The sequence below is a fragment of the Engystomops pustulosus genome, chromosome 6, assembly GCF_040894005.1.
Source record: "Engystomops pustulosus chromosome 6, aEngPut4.maternal, whole genome shotgun sequence".
In the NCBI taxonomy this organism is placed as follows: Eukaryota; Metazoa; Chordata; class Amphibia; order Anura; family Leptodactylidae; genus Engystomops; species Engystomops pustulosus.
The window spans coordinates 125,074,107-125,089,824 of NC_092416.1; the positions used below are offsets into that span (position 1 = coordinate 125,074,107).

At 45.1% G+C, this 15,718-nt stretch overlaps 1 long non-coding RNA gene across 1 annotated transcript in view; it reads right to left on the reverse strand.

Moving 5' to 3' along the window:
* The window catches only part of LOC140064217 (uncharacterized), a 58,145-nt gene that overhangs the window by 42,081 nt on the left and 346 nt on the right, over window positions 1–15,718 (reverse strand). Inside the window, exon 2 of the long non-coding RNA XR_011847726.1 lies at window positions 15,498–15,624. This is a non-coding gene — a long non-coding RNA (uncharacterized lncRNA). The remainder of the gene's footprint in view (window positions 1–15,497; window positions 15,625–15,718) is intronic.

Consider the following 15,718-nt stretch of genomic DNA (forward strand, 5'->3'; position numbering starts at 1 on the left):
ACCAACGATCGGTGAAAGCACTGACCACGGGTATTAGTGGTGGGGGTTTGCTGCAATATGCAGCAAACCCCACCTCTGCATGAAAAGGGCTCACACCGTGCCGGACATGTACGGCGCAGAGAGTTATAGGGTTCAAATTTGCCCTGTGTCATTATAGGAGGTTTTACCTTTTTAATGCTTTAACATATGAAGAGGATTTTGAGATTGTTTTCTCGTCACTCATTGTACACAAAGTAATGGAAAATTTAGATCATATCTTTTGTGTTTACTTATGAAAAAATTTCTAAAAATTATTCATTTTCAAAGTAAAAAAATTCAGCTTTTCAGGCAGATAGTCAGAGCACCCAAGTAGCTAACATTTCCCAAATGTTTTCTTTATATCGGCATGGCATTTTTATGCATCCTCTCTCTTTTCTAGGATGTCAGGAGGTTCAGAATTTTTGGTGCAATTTTTCTCATTTTTATGAAAATTTACAAAAACCCTTATTTAGAGGCACCTGTACAGGTTTTATTGACATTTAGAGGCAGAAATAGCAGTAAAACCCCTAAATTAAGCCATTTTAGAAACTACACCCCTAAATGTGTGCAAAATCAACTTGAAGAAATGTGTTAACCCTTTAGATGCTTCACAGGGGTTAAAACAAAATGGAGGTGTAATTTACGAGCTGTAATATTTTTTTAGACAATACCGTATATACACGAGTATAAGCTTATACGGACTTATTGACTTATACTCAAGTCAATAAAAAACAAACAGTGTACTCACACTCCAATGCCCCCCGGCAGCTCCTCTTCTATACAAAGATGCTCTGGTATCGGCTCCGTGTCCCCGCACTGATTATCACAGGGATCGTCACGTCAGCCGCGCGCTGACATTCTACTATGTGCGCCGGCATACACTAAGTTGTCGGCGAGCGGCTGACGTCATGATCCCTGCAATGGCCATGTGGGGACACGGTGCCAATGCCAGAGCATCGCTGTATAGAAGAGGAACTGCCAGGGGGAGTTTGTTTTTTCTTACAGGCATTATATTGGGGGCAGGGGCTGCAGGCTATATACTAGAGGGCAAGCAAGCTATATACTACAGGGGGCTGGCTGGCTATACACTACAGAGACTGGCAGGCTATATACTCCAGGGGCTGGCAGGCTATATACTACAGGGGCTTGCAGGCTATATACTACAGGGGGCTGGCAGGCTATATATTACAGGGGGCTGGCAGGCTATATACTACAGGGGGCTGGCAGGCTATATACTACAGGGGGCTGGCAGGCTACATACTACAGGGGGCTGGCAGGCTACATACTACAGGGGGGCTTGCTGGCTTTATACTGGGGAGGCTGTGACCAATACATTTTCCACATTTGGCTTAAACTGGAGTTGATAGGTTTTTCCAGTTTTTTGTGTTAAAAGTTGGGGTCTCGGCTTATACTCAGGTCGGCTTATACTCGAGTATATACGGTTTATTAATTTTGGCAAAAAATTAAACTGTCACAAAGTATTAACCCCTTGCCAACGACACCACTTTTAACATTCCTGACACTGCCTAATTTTTAAATTCTGACATACACTCACCGGCCACTTTATTAGGTACACCATGCTAGTAACAGGTTGGACCCCCTTTTGCCTTCAGAACTGCCTCAATTCTTCGTGGCATAGATTCAACAAGGTGCTGGAAGCATTCCTCAGAGATTTTGGTCCATATTGACATGATGGCATCACACAGTTGCCGCAGATTTGTCGGCTGCACATCCATGATGCAAATCTCCCGTTCCACCACATCCCAAAGATGCTCTATTGGATTGAGATCTGGTGACTGTGGAGGCCATTTGAGTACAGTGAACTCATTGTCATGTTCAAGAAACCAGTCTGAGATGATTTCAGCTTTATGACATGGTGCATTATCCTGCTCAAAGTAGCCATCAGATGTTGGATACATTGTGGTCATAAAGGGATGGACATGGTCAGCAACAATACTCAGGTAGGCTGTGGCGTTGCAACGATGCTCAATTGGTACCAAGGGGCCCAAAGAGTGCCAAGAAAATATTCCCCACACCATGACACCACCACCACCAGCCTGAACCGTTGATACAAGGCAGGATGGATCCATGCTTTCATGTTGTTGATGCCAAATTCTGATCCTACCATCCGAATGTCGCAGCAGAAATCGAGACTCATCAGACCAGGCAACGTTTTTCCAATCTTCTACTGTCCAATTTCGATGAGCTTGTGCAAGTTGTAGCCTCAGTTTCCTGTTCTTAGCTGAAAGGAGTGGCACCCGGTGTGGTCTTCTGCTGCTGTAGCCCATCTGCCTCAAAGTTCGACGTACTGTGCGTTGAGATGCTCTTCTGCCTACCTTGGTTGTAACGGGTGGCGATTTGAGTCACTGTTGCCTTTCTATCAGCTAGAACCAGTCTGCCCATTCTCCTCTGACCTCTGGCATCAACAAGGCATTTCCGCCCACAGAACTGCCGCTCACTGGATGTTTTTTTCTTTTTCGGACCATTCTCTGTAAACCCTAGAGATGGTTGTGCGTCATATATAAGGCGCACTGGACTATAAGAAATATGGTAAGTTATGGTTTCCTTTCTTTTTGTATTTTTTTGGGACTGTTCTCCATACCATAAAAAAACATATTAGCTTTATTCTATAGATCACTACGATTACACTGATACATCATTTATATAGTTTTTTATATAGTTTTACAATTTCACTGAAGAAAAACTAACATAGAAAAAATTTCATTTATTTTCGTATCACCGTAACTTTTTTGTTTTTGGTTATGAGCTGGGCTCATTGTTTACGTGTTGAGTTATCCTTTTCAGTGGTACTATTGTGGTGCACATAACTTTTATTTGATAAGTTTTTAGAACATTTTTGTGAAGGGTTTTTATGAAACCCTTTTGGCGCAAGTTTTTCGGTTTTTGTTTTGAGTTATTATACAGATTGTTATAACATACAGCTGGCACCCACAGCTTCTGGTGCCGACTCTGTTCAACAGCATGACCTAATAATACTGCATAATGTAGGAACGCACCTCCCACCATACAGTACTATTAATGTCAAATGTCGGGAAGAGGTTAAATGACGAAAAACTCCATGAGGATGACCCATATGTGGGGGTAAACTGCAATATGGGCACATGGCCGGACATAGAAGGAAAGGAGCGCCATTCAGAGCAGATCTGCATTGTAAAATTTTACAGGCTATAAAATGTTTATTTTTGGACATATGGGGGATTAATTTTTTTGTGGATGAGATCCACTTTTCAGGTACATCATTTAAGGGGGATTCAATAGCTAATAATCAGATTTTATTAACTCTTTCTTGGTGGTGGTTAACCCCTTAAGGACGGAGGGTTTTTCGGCTCATTACTCGCTCTCCAACTTCAAAAATCGATAACTTTTTAATTTTTCCGTGTACAGACCTGTGTGAGGGCTTATTTTGTGCGTAACAAATTTTACTTTCCCGTAATGTTATTTATTTTAACATGCCGTGTACTGCGAAGCTGAAAAAAAATTCCAAATGTGGAAAAATTGAAAAAAAAACGCACGTCACGTTCTTGTGGGCTCAGTTTTTAAGAGTTTCACTCTTCGCTCCAAATAACACGCCTAATTTATTCTTTGGTTCGGTGCGATCGCGGTGATACCAAATTTATACAGGTTTTATTGTGTTTTAATACATTTTCAAAAATTAAACGAATGTGTACAAAAAAGAAAAAAAAAATTTTGCCATCTTCTGACGCTAATAACTTTTTCATACTTTGGCGCACGGAGATGTGTGAGGGGTCATTTTTTGCGAAATGAGGCAACGTTTTCATTGCTACCATTTTGAGGTCTGTGCGACATTTTGATCATTTTTTATGTTATGTAAAAAGGTGTAAAAGTCGCATTTCGGACATTTGGGCGCCATTTCCCGCCTCGGAGGTCACCGCCGCCTGTAACCGTTTTTATATTTTGATAGATCGGGCATTTTGGGACGCGGCGATACCTAATATGTTTGTGATTTTTACTGTTTATTATGTTTTATATCCGTTCTAGGGAAAGGGGGGTGATTTGAACTTTTAATATTTTTTTTAAAACTTTTTTTTTTCACTATCTTTTAGACCATCTAGGGTACATTAACCCTAGATGGTCAGATCGCTGCTACCATATACTGCAATACTTCTGTATTGCAATATATGGCATTTTTGCAGCACATTCATTACAATGAGCCACTGGCTCATTGTAACGTCTTTTAAATGCCGCCGACGACTTTGCCGGCGGCAACGGGGGTGGGGGTTAATAGCCGCGATCGGTGCTAGCACCAACCGCGGTTATTAGCGGTGGGGGTTTTATGCATTATGCAAAAACCCCTACCTTTGTATGAAGAGGACTCAGCCCGTGAGCCCTCTTCATACATCCCTTATACCTCTGCGCCGTAGAGCTACGGCGCAGAGCGTTAAGGGGTTAAAAAAATCATGAATTCTTGTTTATGGTTTTAGCATTTTTTCCCCAAGACGTTTGCCGTACCATAAAAATAATGTGGTATCTCTATTCTATGGGTCCTTCACGATTATGGCAAAACCCTGATTGGATTGTGGCGCATCGGCGCCGGCATGCACGCAATGGAAATCAAGGGGCGTGGCTGTCAGAAAACCCGACGGATTCGGAAAAACAGCCTTATTTTTTTTTTTTAAAAAAAGTGTTGATTCACACGCACTTACCTCCACCCAGCAACGGATCGTGAACTGCGACGGACTTCAACGAAGCAGCGACACCTGGTGGACATCGGGCGCACTACCTTAGTGAATCACCGGAAGACCTGAATCCTCCACAGAGAACGCGCCACAGGACCGGGTAAGTAAATCTGCCCCAATGTTTATGTTTTTTTTGTATTAGAGCTTATTATTTGCGGAACAAGGTGTACTTTTTCTTGGTAACATGTCTGGGTAAATGTTACTTTTTATGCACTTTTTATGAGGTCAGATGTGAAAATTTCATAATTTTTGTTAAGTTTTTTGGAGTTTTTCTACGGCCTTTTTTTACGGGCTCAGTGACAATATTATTTTATTGTACAGGTTGTTACAGACGTTGTGATAACCAATATGTTGTGTTTTTGGGGAGATTTTCACCTTTTTATTTTTTGATTATTGCATGGGATGGGACTTCAGGGGACATGTCAAGGGTGCCTCCACAATCCATGTCACCGATCGCGGGCACATCCGTGCCCCTCTCTGTGGAGCCTCTGCTGCTCCATCCCCAGACCCGGACTTACTGCTCCATGCTCCTGCTCCGGACCCGACTAGGCCGCATGCCCCCCGGCTCACTAGGGCGTGCGCCGGCTCTTCAAGATTTAAAGCGCCAGCGTCCTGGTGATTGGTGACGGTCAATCCGGCTCTGCTATTTAATCCGGCGGCTCCCATCATGCCCCGCTGGATCTGCAGCTATTTCCTGTGAAGTGAAAGCCCTCCTGTGTTCGGAATTACTGCATTAATGAAAAAATAGGTAAAGGATTGGGGCTACTCAACCTATATCATTCCATCCAATAGGGGTCCAAAAACTGCAATACTAGATGGTGTAGGATAGTACCATCTCCCGTGGTGGTCCAGAGGTTCCACAGTCCCAGAACCCTGACAGTAATATCTGGCGATGGACCCCGCCAAGGAGTCGCCTCCGGAACGGACTGATCTTCACACCATTGTCACCCAGCAGTGTCAACAGATTGCTTATCAAGGAGAACTTCTAGGTAAAGTTACCTCCGCGCTTCAACACCTGCTTGACTCCCAGCAACAGGCTCCTGTGACTTCTCCAGCTTCCCCGGCATTTCCTCCGGCAGCAGAACCAAGGCTCAGATTTTCTATGGCAGACATAATGCCAGACAAATTTGACGGCCCAAATTGTGCAGGGGCTTAATCAGCCAATGCTCACTGCACTTTGAGTTGATGCCATCCCAGTATTTCACCGAACACTCCAAGGTGGCATTCATCCTCAGCCTCCTTTCCGGGAAGGCCCTGGCCTGGGCTACTCCTCTATGGGACATAAATGATCCAGTCACAGCTACCCATACTACCTTCCTGGCTGAATTCCGCTCCATATTTGAGGAACCCGCACAAGCCTCCTCAGCTGAAACTGTGCTGCTGAACCTGCGCCAAGGAGATTCATCTGTGGGCGAATATGCTGTCAAGTTCTGCACCCTGGCTTCCGAGTCCTGGAACGACGCGGCCTTGTCAGCAACCTTCAAAAAAAGGACTGTCCTTCCAGGTGAAAGACACACTGGCCGTGATCTGCCGGGGACTTTGAGTGGTCTCATCACCCTGGCCACTCGGATAGACAAGCGGTTCATGGAGCGTGATGGAGAATTGCATCACAAGCAACAACAGGCTCCGCTTTCACAACTTCCTCACTTGGCTCCGGTTTCCCAAAAGAAGCTCCAGCCTCCAGCAGCCCAGTCTGAAGTTGAGCGTATGCAAGTCAACAGAGTCCGTTTCACCATCGAAGAACGTTCCAGGCATCTCCCGGAGAGACTTTGCTTGTACTGTGCTAGTCCCGAACACTTTATTGGGGCTTGTCGTGTCCATTCTTCTACGTCCAAGATACGCCAACACCTTGGGCTTCTGGGAGGTACTTCCCTAGGTTTAAATGTTGTGTCTCCACGTCTGTCGGTTCCTGTGTGTCGGTGCTCGCTCTCCTGTGCAAGTTTCAGCATTCTTCGACTCTGGTTCTGCAGGGAATTTTGTGGATGCCGCTCTGGTCTCCCGGCATCACATTCCGGTGGTTCCTCTCAAGAATCCCATATCCCTTTCCTCCGTTGATGGACTAGTCTTGTCTGATCCGGTCCAGTACCGAACTGAGCCAGTTCTTCTCCAGGTCGCGGCACTTCCCCGCTCCCTAGGGCACGCACGTGCCGGCTCTTCAGGGCCGGCTCTTAAAGGGCCAGCGTCCTGGTGATTGGCGCTGATCAATCCGGCTCCGCTATTTAATCCAGCGGCTCCCATCATGCCCCGCTGGATCTTCAGCCATTTCCTGTGAAGTGAAAGCCCTCCTTTGTCCCCAGTGTTCCGTGATCCAGTTCCAGTGTTCCGTGATCCTGTTCCTGTGTCTCCTGTTCCGTGTGCCAATCTGTTAGGTTTGTAAAATAAACTAACTGAATCATTTCTTCAAAAATTATTTTTATGGCAACTAAAAATTCAAATAGATGAAGACTAGAACAATAACTTAAGTTTACTTAATTTTTTTTTAAATGCTGCAAATGCACCCTAGACATTCTCATCAAATAGTCTTCAGTGTAAGTTTTCTTTGTCTTTACAAAGGGAAAAACTATGCAGCAATGGAATTGGACACAAAAAAGGAAATTTAATCTTTATCACAACAGTTGGTAACAACACCAGGCGGAAAAGAGCAGTCAAGGTGACATATGGGAAATGAGAGGGATTTCATGGGAAACAGATCCTCTGTACTAGACAAACTTTATGCAGCTTGTTCTTTGATTTGATGTTTAGGACAAATGAGAGGTGCCAAGCCTCTAGCAATTCCCTGGGGTGCAAGGTCATCTCTTACAGCAATTGAAATTTTTCAGAGAAAAGAAGGGGTTGAATAGGCCACAGACATCAGTGATGGTAATATTTCTCTGTGTTATTAATAAAATAATATTTTATAAATATTTGAAGAACAATTGTGAAGCTTCAAAACCAATAGAAATTCCCTAACTTAAATGACATGCAGGTCTGCTAACCCCCCCTTTCTGCCTCTGTCCTTGGGATATTCCAGAGTTGCGGCCTGCATCTAACTGGCATTCCTGTGGAAATGTTATATGGACCTCAGTTTGAAAACCCATAATGGACTAGTACTTTATTGTGTTGTTGAGGGTGTATAGACAGAGCTCAGAAGGTGTCACCTCTCCATACACAGTAGGTACAGTTAGGGCCAGAAATATTTGGACAGTGACACAAGTTTTGTTATTTTAGCTGTTTACAAAAACATGTTCAGAAATACAATTATATATATAATATGGGCTGAAAGTGCACACTCCCAGCTGCAATATGAGAGTTTCCACATCCAAATCGGAGAAAGGGTTTAGGAATCATAGCTCTGTAATGCATAGCCTCCTCTTTTTCAAGGGACCAAAAGTAATTGGACAATGGACTCTAAGGGCTGCAATGAACTCTGAAGGTGTCTCGCTCGTTAGCCTGTAATCAATGAAGTAGTTAAAAGGTCTGGGGTTGATTCCAGGTGTGTGGTTTTGCATTTGGAAGCTGTTGCTGTGACCGGACAACATGTGGTCAAAGGAACTCTCAATTGAGGTGAAGCAGAACATCCTGAGGCTGAAAAAAGAAAAAATCCATCAGAGAGATAGCAGACATGCTTGGAGTAGCAAAATCAACAGTCGAGTACATTCTGAAAAAAAAGGAATTGACTGGTGAGCTTGGGAACTCAAAAAGGCCTGGGCGTCCACGGATGACAACAGTGGTGGATGATCGCCGCATACTTTCTTTGGTGAAGAAGAACCCGTTCACAACATCAACTGAAGTCGAGAACACTCTCAGTGAAGTAGGTGTATCTGTCTCTAAGTCAACAGTAAAGAGAAGACTCCATGAAAGTAAATACAAAGGGTTCACATCTAGATGCAAACCATTCATCAATTCCAAAAATAGACAGGCCAGAGTTAAATTTGCCGAAAAACACCTCAAGAAGCCAGCTCAGTTCTGGAAAAGTATGGACCGATGAGACAAAGATCAACCTGTACCAGAATAATGGGAAGAAAAAAGTTTGGAGAAGAAAGGGAACGGCACATGATCCAAGGCACACCACATTCTCTGTAAAACGTGGTGGAGGCAACGTGATGGCATGGGCATGCATGGCTTTCAATGGCACTGGGTCACTTGTGTTTATTGATGACATAACAGACAAGAGTAGCCAGATGAATTCTGAAGTGTACCGGGATATACTTTCAGCCCAGATTCAGCCAAAATGCTGCAAAGTTGATCAGACAGCGCTTCATAGTACAGATGGACAATGACCCCAAGCATACAGCCAAAGCTACCCAGGAGTTCATGAGTGCAAAAAAGTGGAACATTCTGCAATGGCCAAGTCAATCACCAGATCTTAACCCAATTGAGCATGCATTTCACTTGCTCAAATCCAGACTTAAGACGGAAAGACCCACAAAAAAGCAAGACCTGAAGGCTGCGGCTGTAAAGGCCTGGCAAAGCATTAAGAAGGAGGAAACCCAGCGTTTGGTGATGTCCATGGGTTCCAGACTTAAGGCAGTGATTGCCTCCTCAGGATTCGCAACAAAATATTGAAAATAAAAATATTTTGTTTGGGTTATGTTTATTTGTCCAATTACTTTTGAGCTCCTAAAATGTGGAGTGTTTGTAAAGAAATGTGTACAATTCTTACATTTTCTATCAGATATTTTTGTTCAACCCTTCAAATTAAACGTTACAATCTGCACTTGAATTCTGTTGTAGAGGTTTCATTTCAAATCCAATGTGGTGGCATGCAGAGCCCAACTCGCAAAAATTGTGTCAATGTCCAAATATTTCTGGCCCTAACTGTATCTGCTATGTTACACTGGCAAGCAAAAGGGTAACAATGTTTTGAACTTGTGACTTTCAGACTTCATATTTCACGACACACTACAGCTTTAAACATGAGACTATCATCATTATTTATAAATATATAATAATATACCCTATATACTCAAGTATAAGCAACCCAAGTATAAGCCGAGACCCCTAATTTTAACACAAAAAACTGGGAAAACCTATTGACTTGAGTATAAGCCGAGGGTGGGAAATGCATTGCACACAGCCTCCCCAGTATATAGCCAGCAAGCCCCCTGTACTATATAGCCAGCCAGCCCCCTGTACTATATAGCCTGCCAGCCTCTTGTATTACATAGCCCGCAAGCCCCTATAGTATACAGCCTGCCCAGTCCCTGTAGTATACAGCCTGCACAGCCCTCTGTAGTATACAGCCAGCCCACAGTAGTATATAGCCAGCCCACAGTAGTATACAGCCAGCCCCCTGTAGTGTATAGCCTGCCATCCCCCTGCAGTATATAGCCTGCCAGCCTCCTGTAGTATATAGCCTGCCAGCCCCCTGTAGTATATAACCTGCCAGCCCTCTGTAGTGTATAGCCTGCCAGCCCCTGGAGTATATAGCCTGCCAGCACCTAGAGTATATAGCCTGCCAGCACCTAGAGTATATAGCCAGCCAGCCCCTGGAGTATATAGCCAGCCAGCCCCCTGTAGTATATAGCCTGCCAGCCCCCTGTAGTATAAAGCCTGCCAGCCCCCTGTAGTATAAAGCCTGCCAGCCCCTGTAGTATGTAGCCTGCAAAAAAACCCCCAAAAAACAGTGTACTCACCTGCTGACGCCTCCCGGCAGGTCCACCCCAATCGATCGAAGCTCCGGTATCTTCTCCGTCTGTCGCAGGGATTGTGACATCAGCCAATCGCTTCTGGAAAAATGTTAGTGCGACCCCTGATCCCTGGTATCTTGCAGATACCCTGATATTCTTTTCACCAAGGGTTGTAGTTGCAGATCCAACCACTCACATGCTCTTTTTCATTTAGTGACCCTACACTCAAGATGATGGGGCGCATTGGGGGTGTATCCGTCTTTTTATGGACCTTGGGTAAAGCGGGTGAGAACGGCTCCAGCACCAATGGATGAGGCATCAACCTCCGGCTGGAATGGCTTCTTCATATCAGGCCGTGTGAGAACTGGGGCAAAGGCAAAGGCAGACTTCAGGTCAGTGAAGCCGTCGGAGGCCAGAGTCTAGGATTGGCATTCTTCTTGGTCAGCGTCACAATAAGAGATACAAGAGAGGAGAAATGTGGAATAAACTGCCAATAATAATTGTCCTTTCCAAGAAATCTCTGTATGGCGCTTAGTCCCACTGGGCGAGGCCACTGAAGAACGGCTAACAACTTGGAATGGAACGGTATCCCAGGAATGGAAGACTACTGTGGTGAAATTGCCTTTTCTCGAGCTTGGCCCTTAAAGGGAACCTACCACCACAAATCTACCTATAAAGGTAGATCGGGTGGTAGGTGGATTATATATGTCTGTTTATTCACCATTCTTTGTAACCTTTCAGTATTGTGCCTTCTTTGCATATTAAAGTGTCATTTAATACATTTTTCCTTCTGCTCTATACGTTCCTATAACTCTGGAGAGGTGAATTACCGCTAAGCCATATTACCCTGTGAGTGTCTGTGTGCTAGCAGTAGCTATAGACAGTGTGGATCCAAGTGAAATGTACAGTGCCTAGAAAAGTGTGTATCTGTATGTATGTGTGTGGTCCTGGTGTGGTCGTAAGCCGTAATTGCGAATGGTGGCAAGTGTGAGCGTGTAACAGTGTTGGGGTGCAGAGTGGCTCTGTGCAGTAGTGATCCATAGACACCCTAAAGTGAACAAAAAGCCAGGCATTTATATTTGCCTGCCAGTTTCCCATTACCTGAAATAAGTCTGTAAAAGGACATACTTTAAAGCTGTACCCTAAAAGTAGAGGCAGTATTCTGATTTGTTTGTTTTAGTTAAATTTTCTGTTCATCAGAGAGACCATTTTACTCCAAATGTTACCATGTCACTTTCCCTGAACACCAGAGGGCTCAATTCTCCTCAAATTAGCTCAAGTCTTCCCAATCTGAATTCTCACACAAGCCATTTCCATACATATATAAGGCAAACGCCTCCAAAAAAAACCTGTGCAACACCCCTGCCAATACATAGACAGGCTGGTAGTTGCGAAGAAGGCCCTCTCCAGGTTAGGAGCCGTGAATCCTCTATGCAGGTTCTAGAACTTGGACAGTACATAATAGCAGCTGTAGATCCTGCCTGAACAGGCAATGGTTAAGTGGATGTAAGTTATTGACCAATTGTTGGCTGTATTTGTAAACTGGGTGGTGATTGGAGAGCTGATACCACCTGACCAGGAGAATAAAACCCCTGAGCAGGGAGAAGCCAAAGGTCTTACCACAAGGTCTTGTCTCTGAGCACATGCTCTTGGGACCCAACTCTCCCTAGAGAGCAGATCCTCTTAGAATACCAGCATACAGAGTGAAGAGAGAGAGAGAGACATTATATCCTCAGAACTCACACAGAATCAAATCCCTGGACCAGAGTCAGGAGACTCAAATCCAGAACTGCAGCTTCCACAACTTGGACACAGCTCCATCCCAGCCTGCATCTACTACCAGTCTGGTGCACTTTTCCTGAGGACCCTCTCCATGACCACGCCAGTAATCCAAATCTTCTGTGAGACCATCCAGGCCCATTGCCTGCTGTTGTTCAATAAAGAACCGTGAGTTATTTTGCACAACGTTGCCTCCGTCTGATCCCTGGATACGGCTGTTACCACCACAGGCTCCCCATCCATTACCCAGGGACATATCTTACAGGCACTAAGGGGTTGCCCCAGGGAGAACCAGTACATCAGCCTCTCCCTCCATATTTCTTGCACACACCACCTGCTGGAGACCTGCCAGGCTGTAGGAAAGCCCTCTGGTCCCTATACCAAGCACCGTGACATCAGCACGCCTAGGCCGCAACTGCCAGGCACTCCGGTATTCTGGGCCCCGGCTGCCTCCAGGCCCCAAGAATAGGCTAGGACTCGATGAGGGATTTTGCACATGCTGGAGTGTATATTGCACTTAAAGACACCTTATCATACATAAAGCTGGAGGTCCAATTGGATAGTAGAGGGAGATACATTATTTTGGTGTCTGAAATAAACTCTAACCCACAATCACCCTTGTAAACCTCTGTGCACAAATCTCAGGTTGAGTTTTTAAACAAACTTATACGAAAAGTACCAAAAAATCAAAAAAAGATGTGCAGAGACTTTAACCTAATCCAAGATATCTAGCTAGACTCCACAGCCCTAAGAATTAGAAAGTCCCAAACACTGAATAGCTGTTTACAATCACATAACTTATACAACACCTTTAGGTGCCTAAATGCAGCATGTAAAAAATCACTTACTATTTCACACAGTGAAAGCCGTAAAATCCATGCACACAAGAAAATGGCGCAAATGTGTTTTTTTCACCATTTTCACTGCATTTTCACCTTATTTTTATTTTAAGTATTCAACCCTTTGATTAGTTAATTAGGACCAACCCCAAAATAACTGGCATATAGTCAGGAACGAGACATTACAAGGTGGGATTATTTGCCGATCCACTATTCACCCTCAGAGAGGTCATGGACATAAATGAATCCTTTTGAAAAGTATAACATTATATAGTAAATGCCAGCAAATCCCTACTCCTTGGATTTAACATCCCTCCCACATTAAAAATTCAAATATTACAAGATTTCCCATTGCAATGGAAAATATAAGAAATGCCCTACTTTGTCAGACTTTCAAACCCTCTCAAACATTTACCAAGAATTAATATGTTGTTTCCTCTTTCTGCACACCAAAAAGATCTAGAGGCCTTAAAGACCAACCTACTTCCATGGATGGGGCGAATAGTAACCTGTAAAATGCTTATATTACCGAAGATATTACATTATTTAAAAACCATATCAGTTCCTATCCCTAAACTATTCATATCCAAAAACTAATGCTCTCCTTTATATGGAAAGCCAAAAAAAAAAAAAAAGTTGCAGCAACAATTCTGTACGCTAACAGATTAAAAGGAGGGTTAGGAGTACCCAATCTTCAAATATAGAGAACAGCTTTTTTACTTCAAAAGATAAAATCTTGGTATATATACACCCTGGACTGTAGTTGCCCATTAATTGAGAAAACTCTCAATAACAACCATCCTCTAATTCATTTGGCGTTAGCCACACCTAATTCCCAAAAATTCCTCCCCCAAAACCACCCAGCTTAGCTGCTGTCATGGCCGTACCTGCGATCCTCGATACGGATTGCGGGTATACCCGTCCCCTCCTCTGTGGCGAAGTGTCCTCGTTCCCCCAACCCAATCTTACCTCTCCAGGCTCTAGGCTGTGGTCCCGTCCAGGCCGCATGCTTCCTCCGACTAGGACGTTGCTAGGGCACGCGTGCCAGCTCGTCCTGCCTTAAGTGGGCAGCATCCTTCTGATTGGCGCTGGCTAATCCGTCTCGCCCTTATAATCCGGCACCTCCCTTCAATCATCTTTAAGTCTTTCTCCCTGATGTGAAAATCCTCCTGTGTTTACTAGTGTTCCTCCATGATCCAGCGTTTCCAGGATTCCTCTGTGGGTCTGTACTCCAGTGTTCCTGGGTTTCCTGTATTCCCGTGGCATCCTTTATTCCTGTGGCGTCCGTGTATTTCCGTGGCGTATCCCAGTGGTCTTCCTGCCATCCTGAAGTCTGTTCCTGTGTCCAGCTCCGTTGGTCCGTCCATGTGGTTCTTACTCCGGTGATCTGTCCCTGTGGTTCCTGTGCCATCCTTGTCGCACCTGTGGAATGACCTGGTGGCACCCCACCGCGGAAAGACCATCCAGCTTTGAAGGCGGGCTGTGGTGAAGACCACTTAGACTCTGGTCCCGGGTTGCGGCTAATACCATCACTCTCTGCGGTGGTCCAGAGGGTCCACAGACGGGAAGCCTCCGGCCAAAAGATGTTCCAGACGTCCTCAAGATATCCTCGGCTTGTTCCATGCCAGCTCCAAGCACCTTGTCGGGGTGTGTCCTATTTCTGCTTTCCTCCTCAGGTGTCCCATCACCAAGATGAATTGGACGAGACGGAAGAAAAAGCTGAAGAAGAAGAGAATAGGGGACCTAAAGGGGGGGTACTGTCACGGCTGTATCCGCGGTCCTCGGTACAGATCGCTGGTAAACCCGTACCCACCTGTGTGGCGCTGTGTCCCCGTTCCCCCAGCCCAATCTTACCTCTCCAGGCTCAAGGCTGTGGTACCGTCCAGGCCCACACACCCACTGCTAGGGCGTGCGAACCAGCTCGTCCTGCCTCAAAGGGCTAGCGTCCTTCTGAATGGCGCTGGCTAATCCAGCTCGCCCTTATAATCCGCCACCTCCCTTCACTCTCCGCCAGATCTTCAAGTCATTCTCCCTGAAGTGAAAGCTCTCCTGTTTTTACAAGTGTTTCTCCATATCCCAGCGTTTCCAGGATTCCTCTGTGTGTCTGTACTCCTGTGGCGTTCCTATATTCCTGTGGCATTCCTGTATCCCTGTGGTCGTCCTGTATCCCTGTGGTCGTCCTGTATCCCTGTGGTCGTCCTGTATCCCAGTGTATCCCATCCTGCCGAGGTCCTGCCATCCTGCCGAGGAGGCGTGTTGGCCATTAAACCTTGCAGAGAGCACGCGCACTAGGAGACGGACACTTGCATGCTGGAGTACAGGGACCGTGGAGGCCCCTTGAGGCTGCAGGCTGGCTCCGGGACACAGGGAGGAACACGGGTGCGCTTTCGACCCTGCTTACAACCTGTTAATCTATTAAGATAATTTGGAAAAATGGACAAAAACGGATGCGGTTTCAAAAAACACATGCATTTTTTTATTGGACTAAAAACGCCAAGTGTGGTATCACCCTTAGCTACAAGCTCCACACTCACCTGTGTGAGTGTCTAACATGCAGAAGCGATGGTCTTGTTGGTCAGCAGCAGGCACTTGTGCTGGGGTGACAGGTCCTGCCCCTTCATCTTGCAAATTGTAGTTCTTTTCAGTTGGAAATTATGGCTGCTATGGGCAAAAAAACAGGTACTAAACGGGGATTGAGAGGCAAAACACTTTGAGGAATGATTCCCAGGGACACCTGGAACAACATTATGTTTTT